Source organism: Alligator mississippiensis, chromosome 6 (assembly GCF_030867095.1).
Source record: "Alligator mississippiensis isolate rAllMis1 chromosome 6, rAllMis1, whole genome shotgun sequence".
Lineage (NCBI taxonomy): Eukaryota > Metazoa > Chordata > Crocodylia > Alligatoridae > Alligator > Alligator mississippiensis.
The window spans coordinates 34541959-34555782 of record NC_081829.1 but is presented as its reverse complement, the minus strand read 5'-3'; the positions used below and the strand labels follow the sequence as shown (position 1 = coordinate 34555782).

Genomic DNA, 13824 nt, shown 5'->3' with positions numbered 1-13824 from the left:
AAGAAGGCACCATACCTTCATATGGCCCTGTTTATGAGTATCCAAAGACCTAAGTAACTTAAGGAGCCTTCATGAGCCATTTTTATAAGTGTAAGATAGGCCTATTGAGAACTGTAACCTATTTTTCAAGAGCCCCACATACTAGATGCTTTTATAAGATTCTAGAATCACAATTTTAGCATGGAGAAAATGTGTGCATTATTACCATTTTCTCTCTCTCCTGACTTGAATATTATTAATGAAGATCTGACATTAGCATAGTTTTTACTAGGGCTGTGTGAAGCTTCGGGTGCTGATTCAATTCAGAGGAGATTCGTCCCGATTCAGTGACCGAATCTCCAAAGCTGAATCAAATCAGGGGACCAATAAAAAGGTCTGAATCAATTCAGAAAAGACTCAGAGAGCTTCAATGATTTGGGCAGTCCCTGCTCACTGCAGCAGGGAGCTGGAGCCAGACTCGGAGCTGGTGAGTAGTGGGCGGGGGAAAGGGGGATGGAGGAGAGGATTAGAGTTAGGGTTAGGTTTAGGGTTAGGGGGGAGGGAACCATGAGGGGACACCTGCCAGGCCCAATCCCCTGCCTGCTCCCCCAGCTCCCCTGAGCACCCCCTGGCCTCCCTCACCATGGTTGCTCCACCTGCCCCAGCTCCTGGCCCTTTAAGAAAAAAGCTTCTAGTCACTGGGTGCTACCTGGCAGGGGGGCAATCCCCACTGCTTCCCACTGTCCCACACTGCATGTGGGGGCTCTGCATGAGCCCCCTGACCCCCACTCCCCCAGACCTCCCATGGTTGCCCCGCCCACCCCAGCTCCAGCCCTTTAAGAAAAAAACAACAACCCCCCCCCCACCCAACTCACCAGCTCCTGAAGCAGCCTCAGGGCTTCAGGGGGCTCATGCAGAGCACCCCCCCCCACAGCATGGGGCAGTGGGGGGCAGTGGGGATTGCCCCCTGCTGGGCAGCACCTAGTGAATCCAGGGGGTTTTTTTGTTTTTTTTTTTCTTAAAGGACCAGAGCTGGGGTGGGCAGGGCAGCCATGGGGGCAGCATGCAGCATGGGGCAGTGAGGATGCCCCGCCCCCCCCCCGGCAACAGCCAAATCTCTGAATCACATTTGGCCAAATCAATTCGGGACAGTGATTTGAATCACTGAATCAAATCACTGTCCCCCGAATCCGAATCGAATACCAGCTGCTTCGCAAAGGCCTAGTTTTTACTAAAGGTGTATTAATGCCTAAGTGACAGAAGGGGTTGTATTTCTGTTAAGATAAATAAGGGTGGGCAGCTGAAGGGCCACTTAATGAGTTTTGGTGACCTGTTAAGGGTCACATCCACCTCTCTCTCTCTCCCCAACCTAGCTGGAGCTGTAGTTCCCCAAGATCCCTGATGCTCAGCTATGGAGCCAGATGGGGTCTTCCACTTGCAGCAGGTAGGCAGGTAAGCAGGGGGTGGTGTCAGCTGTGGGCATACCAGTGCCCCAACAGAGAACCCTCCAGCAGTGTCCACAGCTGACACCACTGCCTACCCAGTTTGGCAGAAGCTCCTACCTGGGTCCAGAGCTGAGGCTGGCAGCAGGTTCTGGGTTGAGGCCAGATTCAATGAGTTGGCACCTGCCTGCCCACGGACTAGATCAAATATGTTGGTGGGCCAAATATGAACTGTGGGCTGTATTTTGCCCACCCCTGAGTTAAATGATCAGAAAAGAAATTAGATCACGTGAGAGCAACCTACAAAATCCATGCTTGGAAGAAGGGAAGGGGAGAAGCAATAAAATATAAATTAGGAACTAAAACATCCTAAAGTTTGAAAGCTAAACATTTCTACTTTATAAAGCACAAAGCACAATTTGGGAACTATGAAAACATACTGGGAAACAGATTAACAAATCACTGGACTATCCATCTTTCCAGCCACCCATTCCCTTCCATTGTCTGAAGCTCTGAAATGATTTTTTTTTAAACTCTGAGTGCATTTGTATCAATACAAATCACCCACCTGTGTCCCAACTGACATTAATACTGCAAAAAATCCACTATGAATACGAAGTTAATACTGCACAAAATGCTTCATAAATTTGGATATTTACAATCAATTAACTTAAGCTGCTTTGGCTAACTGATGGAGGGTTTATTTTGCTGCAAAAATCTGTGGAATTTGAGTAAATATTGCAGAACACCTGTGGAAAGCAGATTTTAATTATGATGGTGAGCAGAAATAAAGCCTGAGACATGCATATTTATGATCAAGACAGCATGAATATAGAATTATAGTTAATTTTCTTATGCTCCTCAAAGCAGACATTCTCTCATCCTATGTGTACATAGGAAGCTGCTATCAAAAAAGCCTGGTTTTGTTTGGTGATAGCAGGAATAATTGTAATACAAATCAAAATTACTATGAATAAAAATTCCCATCATATGTCCGGAACAAAAGACCTATCACCAGAAAATGGAACCCCTTGTGTTCTGGAGCCCAGGGGGCTTGTGCTGGGCAGCTGGAATGGGAGCACTCCACAGAGGGAAGAATCAGGCCCTGCTTCCTAGTGCAGCTCACTGGAGCCTGGGACCAGTGACAGCTGGCAAGATGCACTAGGTGGTCCTTGTGCCAGGCAGCAAGGACAGAAACACTCCAAAAAAGAAAAGATCAGGACTTGTGTTCTGCCAGCTGCTGCTGGTACTGGACTCTGGCAAGACGCTGTGGGAGGACAGGAGGAAGGGAGAAGGGGGTTGAGGGAATATGCTGGGCAGCCCATGAAGGATGTGAGAGAGCACCCCTCACCTTCTGGCCTTAGCCAGTGCAGGCACCTGTCTGTCTTCCCCAACCAAAGGGTGAACTTGAGTTCTGTTCATTAAAGGTTCACTCTAAACAGCTTAGAGAAACCTGCAAAGATTGGATTGATTCCCCTTTGGGCTTTTTGACTGTCTATACGTAGCCGCAGGCTATAGCCTCTTTCAGGGTGGGCAATTATTTGGGCCTATGGGCCACACTGGGGATTTTGGTGAGTTGTTGTGGGCTGGGTCAGCACCCCCCACACACAACAGCTCACCAAAATTCTCTAAACATCCCCATCACATCCACTCTGCCTGTACAGGTCCCATCCCTGGCAGTAGGTGTGGGGAAGACAGGCTAGGGTGCTCAGGAAGCAGGGCTGGGTGCAGAGGCAGCCAGAAGGAGCCACCACCACTGAGGCTGCCAGGAAGTAAGTCTAGCTGCCATGCTGGTCCAGCCTCACTGCATGCTCTAGGACAGTGGAACCAGCCACATGCACCGCAGCCCAAGTGAGCCCCTGTGCCTGGGTTGGGTGAAACTGAGGGACCCACCATGGGCTGGACAAAATCTCTCAGCAGGCTGAATCTGGCCCACAGGCCATATTTTGCCCATCCCTGGCCTACTTCATCAGATGCTAGGAGCATTTGACAAAGCTGCCATTCCTGCACCCCCTTGCTCTAAGTAGGTGCTCAGAGACAGTGCTCCCATCACTCATTGATGCTTATGGTATGGATTAACTTCAACCCGGATTATCAAGTGTCCTACTGCTACCATTGTAACAAAGAAGCTAGACTTGCTGATGCCAGCCAACCACAACCTCACTACTTCAGTAGCTTTAGGGCTGTTCGTTCCATTTTATTTGCAATTTTTGGCTGCAGCTTGAGAAGGAACAAGGGAGGACACGGAGAGGCAAAGGATACTTAAAATAAATCTTAGCTGGTGTGGTGGCAGAAGGGAAGAGTTGTACCACTATTATCACATACCCTTTGTAAAATGGTAAGTCTAAATTAATTAAATAAATCAGCTGATGAAATCACCCTATAAATGTGACAGCATGCTGTAATTCACTGCAGCTGCAAGAGCGGGGAGCAGATGGAAGACGCTGGGTTTTCTCAGAGCTACGAAAGCCATTTTACTGGTCCCATTCTATTCCTTTTAAGATTACACCAAGTCCATATGCACAAAGGACCCAATTCTGCAGCTGCTCCCTTGCACAGTGCTTCCACTGTCAGGGAGCTTTCCACAAAAGGCAGGCAGCTGGAGAATTGTACCTTCTTATCTGCCTGCTCATATCCCAGTCACTCATTCACAGAGGCCAAATCCTGCTGTGTGTTACCCTGATGGCACTGAGGACACATTTGGCTTTGCGTTCTATTAGTAGTCAATTAACAAGTGGAATGATCCCCTCATTGTACTCTGTATGTTAAACAGAGTACTTTTAACAAGTGTAATTGTATCCTCCCAAAGTTCAAATCTCTGTATAAATAGCAGGCTGCATTTGGTGGCACCGAGGCAGTACACTGAACATGAAATTGGCCTGCCTTTGACTGGATGGAACTGAATGTTATTAATCTGCCTGTGACCTATGCAAACATACTGGAAGGGGAGGAAAACATGCTCACTATGTCAAAAAGTATAATGTAGGTAATCGAATCATCTTTTTCTCAGGAGTGACTCATGCAAATAGGGACATTTCCTCCATGGGGCATAAAGGTTATGTGACCCTCCTGGGCTGTGCACTCAAGCTCAGATGCCAAGACAACATCTGCAAGGCACAGTGAAAGTGACTGCAGAACAGAAGTGCACTGCACCTTCCTGTCTGGGAAAGCATGCATTGATGGGCAGGACAGATGTTTACCTGATGCAAAGGTGCTGAATTTCTTCACATGGCAACAAAGTGTTCAGCAACAAATGACTTAGGAAGCTGGCATTGCACGCAGAACTACACATCGACCCACTTTATCACTGCATGGTTTATAGGGCCATACTGAAGCTAGCAGTTATTACCTCCATTCTTGTAATGCACCTCCCTGAAGGTGGCTTGGTGAACACAGATGTCAACCTCCTCTCCTGAGAAGTTTAGTGTTCACTGACTAGAATAGACCTGTTTGATAGAGGTTGGGAGAACAATCCCAGCACCATAACAATATTGAAGGCTTGACCATTCTATAATACAGCACAACCTGCATTATACATCACAAACAGCACAGAATTCAGAGTTATGTAAATGAACACAAATGCTATATCTAGTTTCCCAGGCTACTTAGCAGTATATGCCAAATTCTGCTGAGTAGGATGAAGAGCCTTCCTATTTGTCTGTGCACTTTTTAGTTGCCCTTCATGATTTGAGACATTGCCATTGTTATGATGTCGTCATGAAAATGACCCAGCTATGCCCTTCACAATGGCAAGCATGATTTAATTACAGTTGGTGGTACACTCTGAAGTCCATCAATAAAAAGGAGAGGTTAAACTGCAGTGATTTGGGGCTTGATGAACTCAACAAGAGTCCTTCCACTGACCTCAGTGGTTTTGGGACCAGAAACTTATTAAGGGGATATTTTATCCTGAGAAATGTCACTTTGTACTCTGAAATTGCAACCATGAAAAAAAATGTCTGAAGATGCACTGGCAGCATAGATAACTTTCAAAACAAAACTGGGGGCAAATGGGGAAATAATTCAGTAGTGTCTGCCTGAGTCTCCTGAAAGCCTAAAATGAAGAATACAGATGGATCATGTTCATTTCACAGCAGCAGTATTTGAAATTCACATCCTAAGGAGTGATAATGCTGAAGCTCAACAACAAATTGAACATCAAATTTAACAATGAAAAATACCTCTCTACTACCCATAGCAGATGAGAGGAGGGAGAGGGAGAGAGAGAGAGAATCTTTTTAACAAGATCTGCACAATCTACTGAGAGTGACATCTCAATTTGGTGTTGCAGAGAGGGGCTTGAGTTCTGTGGAAAGAGCTTGGAGTATAGCCAGTCATTTACTTTTTTTCCAGTCTGGATCCTGGAAGTATATCTAATGCTTATATAGCACTTCTCATTTTCAAAGCTCTATGCCATGAATTTGCACAACATCCTCATTGTTTACAGACTGAGAAACAGGCTAAGAGAGGTAACATAGCTTTCCTAAGGTCACAGTTAATTATGACCAGGATTTGTAATAAAGTTTAGGAGTTACTGGAACCCTGCCCTATATTCAGGCCATTAGAATATAATTGTCTTTAGGAAGTCACTCTATAGCAGTGGTTCTTTTTAGACTTAAGGCACCACTGCATAACTTGTGTGAATTGAGCAGAAGTCCATTTAAAAAATGTTGTGTGTTTATTACAGTACTCGCCTCCCTGGACAGGGGCCAGGCAGTAGGGGTGAGGCAGGGACCAGCTTCAGCCTGCAGTTACCTCCTCATACCTGCTTATGTCCTCATACCTCATGGCACCCTTCAAAACATCTTGTGGCACCCCAGGGTGCCCTGGCTGAAACTCACTGCTCAGGACAGTAGCATGGAGCTATTCTACCTGCATATTTCACTTTCCAGTTTTTATTTGCATGAGGTGCGTCAATTCACATTACACCTGCCACTCACTAGCCTCCCGCTCTCTAATTATTTCTTTATATAGTTTGCATTTTTTACATGTCTAGATTTATGAGACAGTAAAAGAGCAGAACTGAATTTTAATTGACAGTAACACTGCATGCTCAGAACCACAAAGCAAATGTTCTTTACATTTGATTTTACATTACTTTCCTGAACTGAGACAATTTACTGGATAAGGCTTATTAGCTTGAAACTTGGAATATTTTTTTCTTTTGTTTCTGTTTAATCCTGGTAGCAAGCAGTTCATATATCATGCTCAAGTTCGAACAGTAGTACATGCAAGAAGCAAGCGGAGCTTCTGAACTAAACATCTGCTATCAGGCTACAATCTCTATAAAAAAAGTACTAAATGACTAGAACTCTAGGATAATTTCAAATGTTTAATTAATGTTCCATAGAAAATGCTGTAAAGATTTTTCCTCTCCCCAAACTCTATTATTTTATTTGTATCAACAGCCTGGAAATATCAGGAGGTTGTGGTTAAAATGCTGATACTGTCTTGATGAAATGTTAAGCTTTCATGTAATATGAAAGGTCCCAACAGTTTGAAATCAAACCTCAGGAGAAGGGGCGGGTGAGAGGTGGGAGGGGGGACAGATGCCCTGTAATTAGAGGATGAACAGAAACAACTGTTTCTGAGGCACTTCTCCATTTCAGCCAATAATATGCAATCAAGAAAGTAATGTGAAAGTGACTGGAAGGCAACTTATTTTATGGGGCTTTAGGAATTTTTTTGAAAAGGGTATCTTATATTTATTACTGCCTGCTAAAGTGCAAGACTGTGTAGGAAAAGCTTGTTATAAATGTCTTAAGTATCAAGGGAAATGCAAAGCAGATTCAAATAGCCTGTATATAGTATTCAATACAGTATATTAAATTACAGGTAATATAAATTAAGGATTTAAAATACAGGTCCAAATTTTGTTTTTGGTTTCATTAGCTTAAATCTGAAATCACCCATCTGGTTTAAATGGAGTTACACCAGACTGACATGAGAGAAGAACTGAGGCCAAACTAGTTATTTTCTGACTCAGAGAACTGTAGCATCCTGGGGTACAGACCTTAGATTACTGAGTTGAGGAAGGACTCTTTCCCAATCTAATCAGCACATGCTCTGGGCAGGAAGTAGGGATTGGACTACATCAGTTGAAACTATTAGTGCAACTCCCCCCCCCCCCCAATAAAACAACTTTAAATTGGAGCTTCATCTGAATTTTAGGAAAAACTAGAAATACATATCATGTCCAGATCACATACTTATTTTCATAACAAGCATTTCTTCAGGTGTTCTGATCACCACACAATTCATCAGGTGTCTTACAATTCCTTCTGTTTGTGATGATTTTCCCCAAGAAACACTGGGGCTCATAGTAAACATGGTGGGACATTCTGTCTTCAGTTGGTGGCTAGAACATATCAAGAGGTTTACCATCCTTGTGCCTCTGTCCTTTAGCTCAAAGATCCCAAGGCCATGGAATCAGTCTCTATAAAAGAGTGCATCTGAGGTATCACAGCATCGTGTTACTTTAACAGTAAAAATTGAGACCTGTTTTCTATCCCTCATGAAAATGAAGCTTGGGATTTTTCTTACACAAAATATTGTTTTAATACTGATTTAGAAGAAAGTGTGTCATCCACTCAATCACCAGAATTACTTCCTAGGATTTTCTCCCACTGATTCTCCTTACAAGGAAATGACTTTGCTTAGTAGCAGATATTTGTGAAGAGAGAAGACCCCTGAGGTCTGTCTATAAAAAAGAATGGCAACTTATTCAGGAATCAACATTCTAAATGGTGCACATATTTATGGTTCAGTAGAAAGCGAAAGGCCATGGTTCATTGGTGGGGTTGGGGAAACACACACTGGTCATACAAATCAGCCTTAAGGCAAGCAATAAATAGCCACTGAAGCTTTAGATCACAACAGCAGTTCAAAATGACTGAATGACATTAGATAATTTGGCACACAAGAAGAAAAAAACACTACTTTGGAGTTGCCTTTCTACCTTCACATAGGAGAAGCTATAAGCATGCCTTAATCATTAAATGTATTTGATTTATTTTTAATGAAAATGACTAATAACTCTAAGTTAAACAGCTGAAGAATACTATATGTCGTTTAGAGACTGCTTGGCAAAAGGCATAATTCTAAACATCTCTATTGTAACAACCTGTAGGTTCTGCAGGTTGGAACACAAGCTGTAGTGGAGATGGGAGATGATTTGGAGGGCGATACCAGGAAGCTCTATGTGTCATCTAGGAATGCATGCCTGGCCAGCAGACAAAAGAAAATATGATTATAGTAGATTATTACTCCAATTTTTCAGAGGTGGACAATCTAGGGGATACTCCAATAAGAACAATACTCAAGAAGCTGATGGCACCTGTGACGGCCAGAACCAAAGAAATTAATAAGCAATATATAGGCAATATATATGTACTTCTTAGAGGCATTTGGAATTTTTGTCTAATATACAACTTGCAAATTTGTAACTGGCAAATGTAACTTGTAACTGTTGGTGAACCTAACTGTGCCTTAAAGATAAAGCTACAGTTGTAAGATTAGCTGACCTAATAGTTTTTTGCTCAGAATTCAGGCTTGATAAAAACTAGATTCAACCACCTAGCCCACCCAGCACATTCCAGAAAAGCACGTCTCAAAAAAAGCATAGTGAGAGGAATCTAAAGGGGTTGGATTTAGGTGGAGTAATGTTAATTTCAAACCTGAAGATGCTGCATTGTAATTTGCTTATTGGATAAACCCAAGTTTGGGTAGTAACCTTTTATAATAATTTTTAACATCTTTTAATCCCATAGGGTAACAGCTATAAGGCAAGATTGTGAGTGGCTCTAAAGCCAACAGATTAGCATAAGACTAAGTATAAAAAGTGCGTGCCTCAGGTGACCTGCAGGAAGGAGGGAACAGAATGGTCACTGCTGTTCCACACCCGGACCCCGGACTCCCCATGTGAGTGAGGATCGGTTCCTGATCAAGGGACTTTCCCCAGTAATCCCTCTGACAGTGTTGATCGGGGACGCCTGACTTCGTTGGAATCACCTGGTGTGCACATGGCATTGAGGGACTATCGATAAGTTGTCAACCCATGTCTGTCTATTTTTTGTTTTAAACAGCCAGTGGCTGATACCCTCGCAGTGCCCAGCTGGCCTGCAACAGATTGATCTATCTATCTGTTGTTATCATCTGTTGTTATTATTTACTATTAGTTCTTTAAAACTGCATTATCTGCTTATTGCATTTATCTTTCTGTTAACTGTTGTGTGTATGTAAGCTATAATAAATTTGCCATTGCTTCACTCTTGAACTCTGCCTCCTCGATCCTGAACCAAAAAGACCAGTGGCTGATACCCTCACAGTGCCCAGCTGGCCTGTGACAGGCACCCTTTACCAAGTATGGCATACCCAATGCCTTGTATTCAGACAATAGGACACAATACACAGCCAAGGAATTCAAAAGACTTAGCACAAAATGGGAGTTTGAGCACAAGACTTCTTCCCCAGGGCACTCAGTTGCAGAAATGGAAGCTTAGGTTCGATATCAACATATGTGAATGACTATAGCACCTAGGAGGCTACATGTTGGATTGGCAGTGAAGGCCACGTCCCCATGGTAGGCTATGTGCTAGCAACCTCTGGCCACAAACAACTAGACTGAAACACAACTATACAACTGTTCCCTGCCCCCCTCTTTTTTTTCTTACAAGGAAAGATGTAATAACCTGAAACACAAATTATAGGGGGAGTATTTGAGGGTGACATCAGGAAGCTGTATGCACTTGGAGAATTTTGCAATAACTCTGAGCATACACTGTGCCTCATGGTTGCAAGCAGCAGCATCAAGCACATGACTTCTAATAATGATGTGAGTTCTTGCAGTCCAAATGGTGTCCCTTTATTATTGCACAAACATCTGTTAGCCTGTCTAAATGTAAGCTCTTTCTATACAATGCAACTTGACCTCACTCTCACTTAAAACAGCTGGCAGTGATGACTATCTTATTAACATCCCATGAATTTACTCATCATTTCAGTAGAAAAACAATGGGATCATATTTACAGCAAAAGTCACAGCTGTCACAAAATGAAATTACATTTGATTTTGTGTCATGGCAATGTTCATTAGTGACATCTACTCTATAAGGGCAAGATCAGCCAGTAAGTATAATGGCAGGCCCAGAATTCACTTCAGCAGCACAAAACAGGCACCTCAGCAAAGGACTGCAGGCCTCTTCTATTGGACATTTTGCATATGAATAGTAACTAATGCATGTGAACGGGGAGCATGACAGGTTTAATTTGTTTTGTAAGCAGTATATTGTCCCTAGAATCTGACTCATTCTGCTCTTCAAATATGAAACCCATGTGATGTGAAAATCATAAAATAGGAATATTTAACTGGCAAAAAATACTGGCCAGAAAAGTTATGCTGATCGCCTGAGTGAAAGATGTAAATGCTATGTGGACATAAAATACAGGTATAGATAAACACAGGCCATAAAAAAATGTAGCCAGTGCCTGTATCACTTCAGATTTCCCCCCAAAACAGTTCCAAATAGTTTGGTTTAAAAAATAAAGTCTTTATACCAGGACAAATTTTCTTACAGGTCTCCAAATGGCCTGTACTAATTTATGTATATAGGACACAAAAAATAACTACAACCCCTTAATTTCTTTCACTTATATAAAGGCTTGTCATGTTGTTTTAAAGTAGGACAAAGCACTTAATCTACATTAGGATGCACCTGAAATAACTTATTTTATTACCAGGGTAAATGATATTTGTGTAAACCCAGCTATGCACTGAAGACTAGCACTGTCATGGCTGTAGCAAAAACAAAACAAAGCAAGCCCCAGTAAGAACATTCAAGGACATAGGCCATTGTACACAGCTGAATACATTTCGACACTCTTATACAAGAAAGATACAAATATGTAAAGTATTTACAAGTAAAATGAGAACTCCCTTGTGGGCCCTCTATTTATGGTACCAGAAAAAAAGGCAAAAGGGCACCTAAGTCGACCAACCTACTGGGCAAGCATGTTTTCCATAGCCAACATCCACAAACTGATTACAAGCCTGGCTACCTTAGACATCGCAGCCTGAAGGGCCAGGTGCATATTTACAGTTGAACTGACTGGGCAGCAACCTACAGTATGAGTCCTAAAAAGAGCTTCAATTCTTACATCTTGAGCTGCAGCAAAGTGCTGTCACTGTTCCCTAACAATGTACAATACAAAGAAAACAAATTTAATGAGAAATTTTTCAACAATTACATCTTTTTTATGAAATTTTACAATCGGTCACAGAAGAATGCCAACCAGCTGAATGCCTGGTTTAAAAAAAAAAACAAACCTGTTTGAAAAATTTGATTTAGAACAAAATTAAAAGTAGATCTAAAGATGGAAGACACTTTAGGGGCAAGTCTAGCAGACCTACACATTAAAATCCTTCTGGGAGTTACAGCAATAAATCTGACACAAGAGGACTGTGACTGGTATGCAATGAAAACACAACAGAAATGGAAAACTGCTCGTGAGCAGGGATCTGGGTTTTCCATTCACCACGGGAAAACGTGGAAAAATGCAGATCTTCTCATTTTAAGGAGAAAAACATGGGAAACAGAGGGCTTCCCCCTATGGACTTACAGGGTTCCAGCCTGCAAGAGGCTGGTGGGGAGCTGGAGGAGGGTGATTAGGCAGGGGGTGCCACGTGCATTTGCGTGCACCCACATGCACGTAGCAGCTAGGCAGCATAGAGAGCAGCTCCCACAGCTCCCTCCAGGTAAATCTGGGGGAAGGGCTGGGATTGAGGTCCCTATAGTGAGGGAGGAAGGGAGGGACGGAATCAGGCAGGCTGGGGCTGGGGTGCTGCCCAGCCAGGGTAGTGCACTCCCGGGAGGGGCACAGGGGGCACATACCACCCCCCGCTTTGTGTGCAGGGTCGGGGAGGGAGCAGCTTGGCTGCTGTGGGCTCAGGGCTCTCTGCCCTGCTGCCCTTCCCCTGGGGGCCTCCACAGCTCAGTGGGCAGGACCCAGCATGGCGGGGCAGAGTTGGGTGGTGAGATTCAGTGCCACCATGGCAAGGTGCCTCCTGTCTGCCTAGCTGCAGTGGGGTTGGCAGCATGGAGTTGTGCCCCCCACTGCTGCCAGGTGGGCAGGGGTTGCCGTACCATGGCAGCGAGGGGCTACCAGAAGTGGCATTAAGACTCCCCACAGTGCCCCGCTCTGCCCTGCTACACTAAGTCCTGCCTCCTGGGCTGTGGAAGCCCCCACGGGGAGAGGCAGCAGGGCGAGGAGCCTCAAACCCACAGCAGGTAGCCCGCATTCACCCCCACCCACAGGCTCTGCTCTGTTCATGGGGGGAGAAGGAGCCAGTCTCTGCACTCCTCTCCAGCCACAGAAGCTGCCGGGGCTCAGGTGCTGCTTGGGGGGGGAGGGATGGGGGCAAACCTGAGTTTTGGCTGTGTAACCCTGGCAACCTGGGGACCCTTCCGACAGGGCTGTGGCTTGGGAGTGAGGGGCAATGGCATGGGCAGGACACCAGTATATCTGGGCTGCTCAGTGCCACAAAACGGGGGGCAGGAGGAAGGGGACACAGCCACAGCTGAACCCATGTTCTGGCGAGAAAAGGGGGCAGGGGGAGCTCTGATTTTCCATGATAAAAAAACCCAAATCAAATGACAAAATATATAGGTATTCAGAATTTATTATAGTAATTGAGGCACTGGTCAGCTTCCAGATTGCTTCAAATTGTAAATATATTAATAATACATTGTGTTCAACTGATACCTATCGTGGTGTTTAATTTTAATTGTGGAAAACCACAGATTTGGGGTTTTTTAAATCAGAGAATTTGCAAATTTTTATCAGAGAATTTGTAATTTTTAAACATAGAAAACCAGGATCTCTGCTCATAGGACTGGTTATTATAATACTGAGATGGTGCCTATTGAAGTGATAAGAAGAAAAATGAAAGGAGGGTATGATTCAATGAGCATCCCAGACTACCCTGGAACAGCTGGGATAGCTCCCAACTGTCTTTGAGAAAGATGGGACTGTCACAGCTGGAAATTCTTCAGGTGTATGTGACAGGGCTGGTACAGTCATCATTGCCGGTGAAGGGGCACTTTTTTCTTCAAGAGTTTTTTTCTTGATATTTTTCTGATATATTTTTTTAAATTTTGGAATTTTTTAATGGTATTGAAATGTTGATATTTGAGGGTTTTTTAAAATAACTTTAGGAGACAAGTCACAATGGACTGATTCCTTCTAAAATGCAATGCAAATTTTGCTATTAAATTGAAGGTCTCTGATGTTGAAAAATTATACCTTGGAAATATAATGTAAACTATACCTTCAACAATAATAACCTTGGTTTTCTCAGGCAATGGGCCTACATCTTGTGAGTAAGGAATATTTATGTGAGTAAAGA

The 13824-nt window shown here is 43.6% G+C and overlaps 1 protein-coding gene across 8 annotated transcripts in view; it reads right to left on the bottom strand.

The window, feature by feature from the left end:
* The window catches only part of LOC102558169 (heparan-alpha-glucosaminide N-acetyltransferase), a 361824-nt gene that overhangs the window by 15222 nt on the left and 332778 nt on the right, over positions 1-13824 (bottom strand). The window lies entirely within an intron of this gene.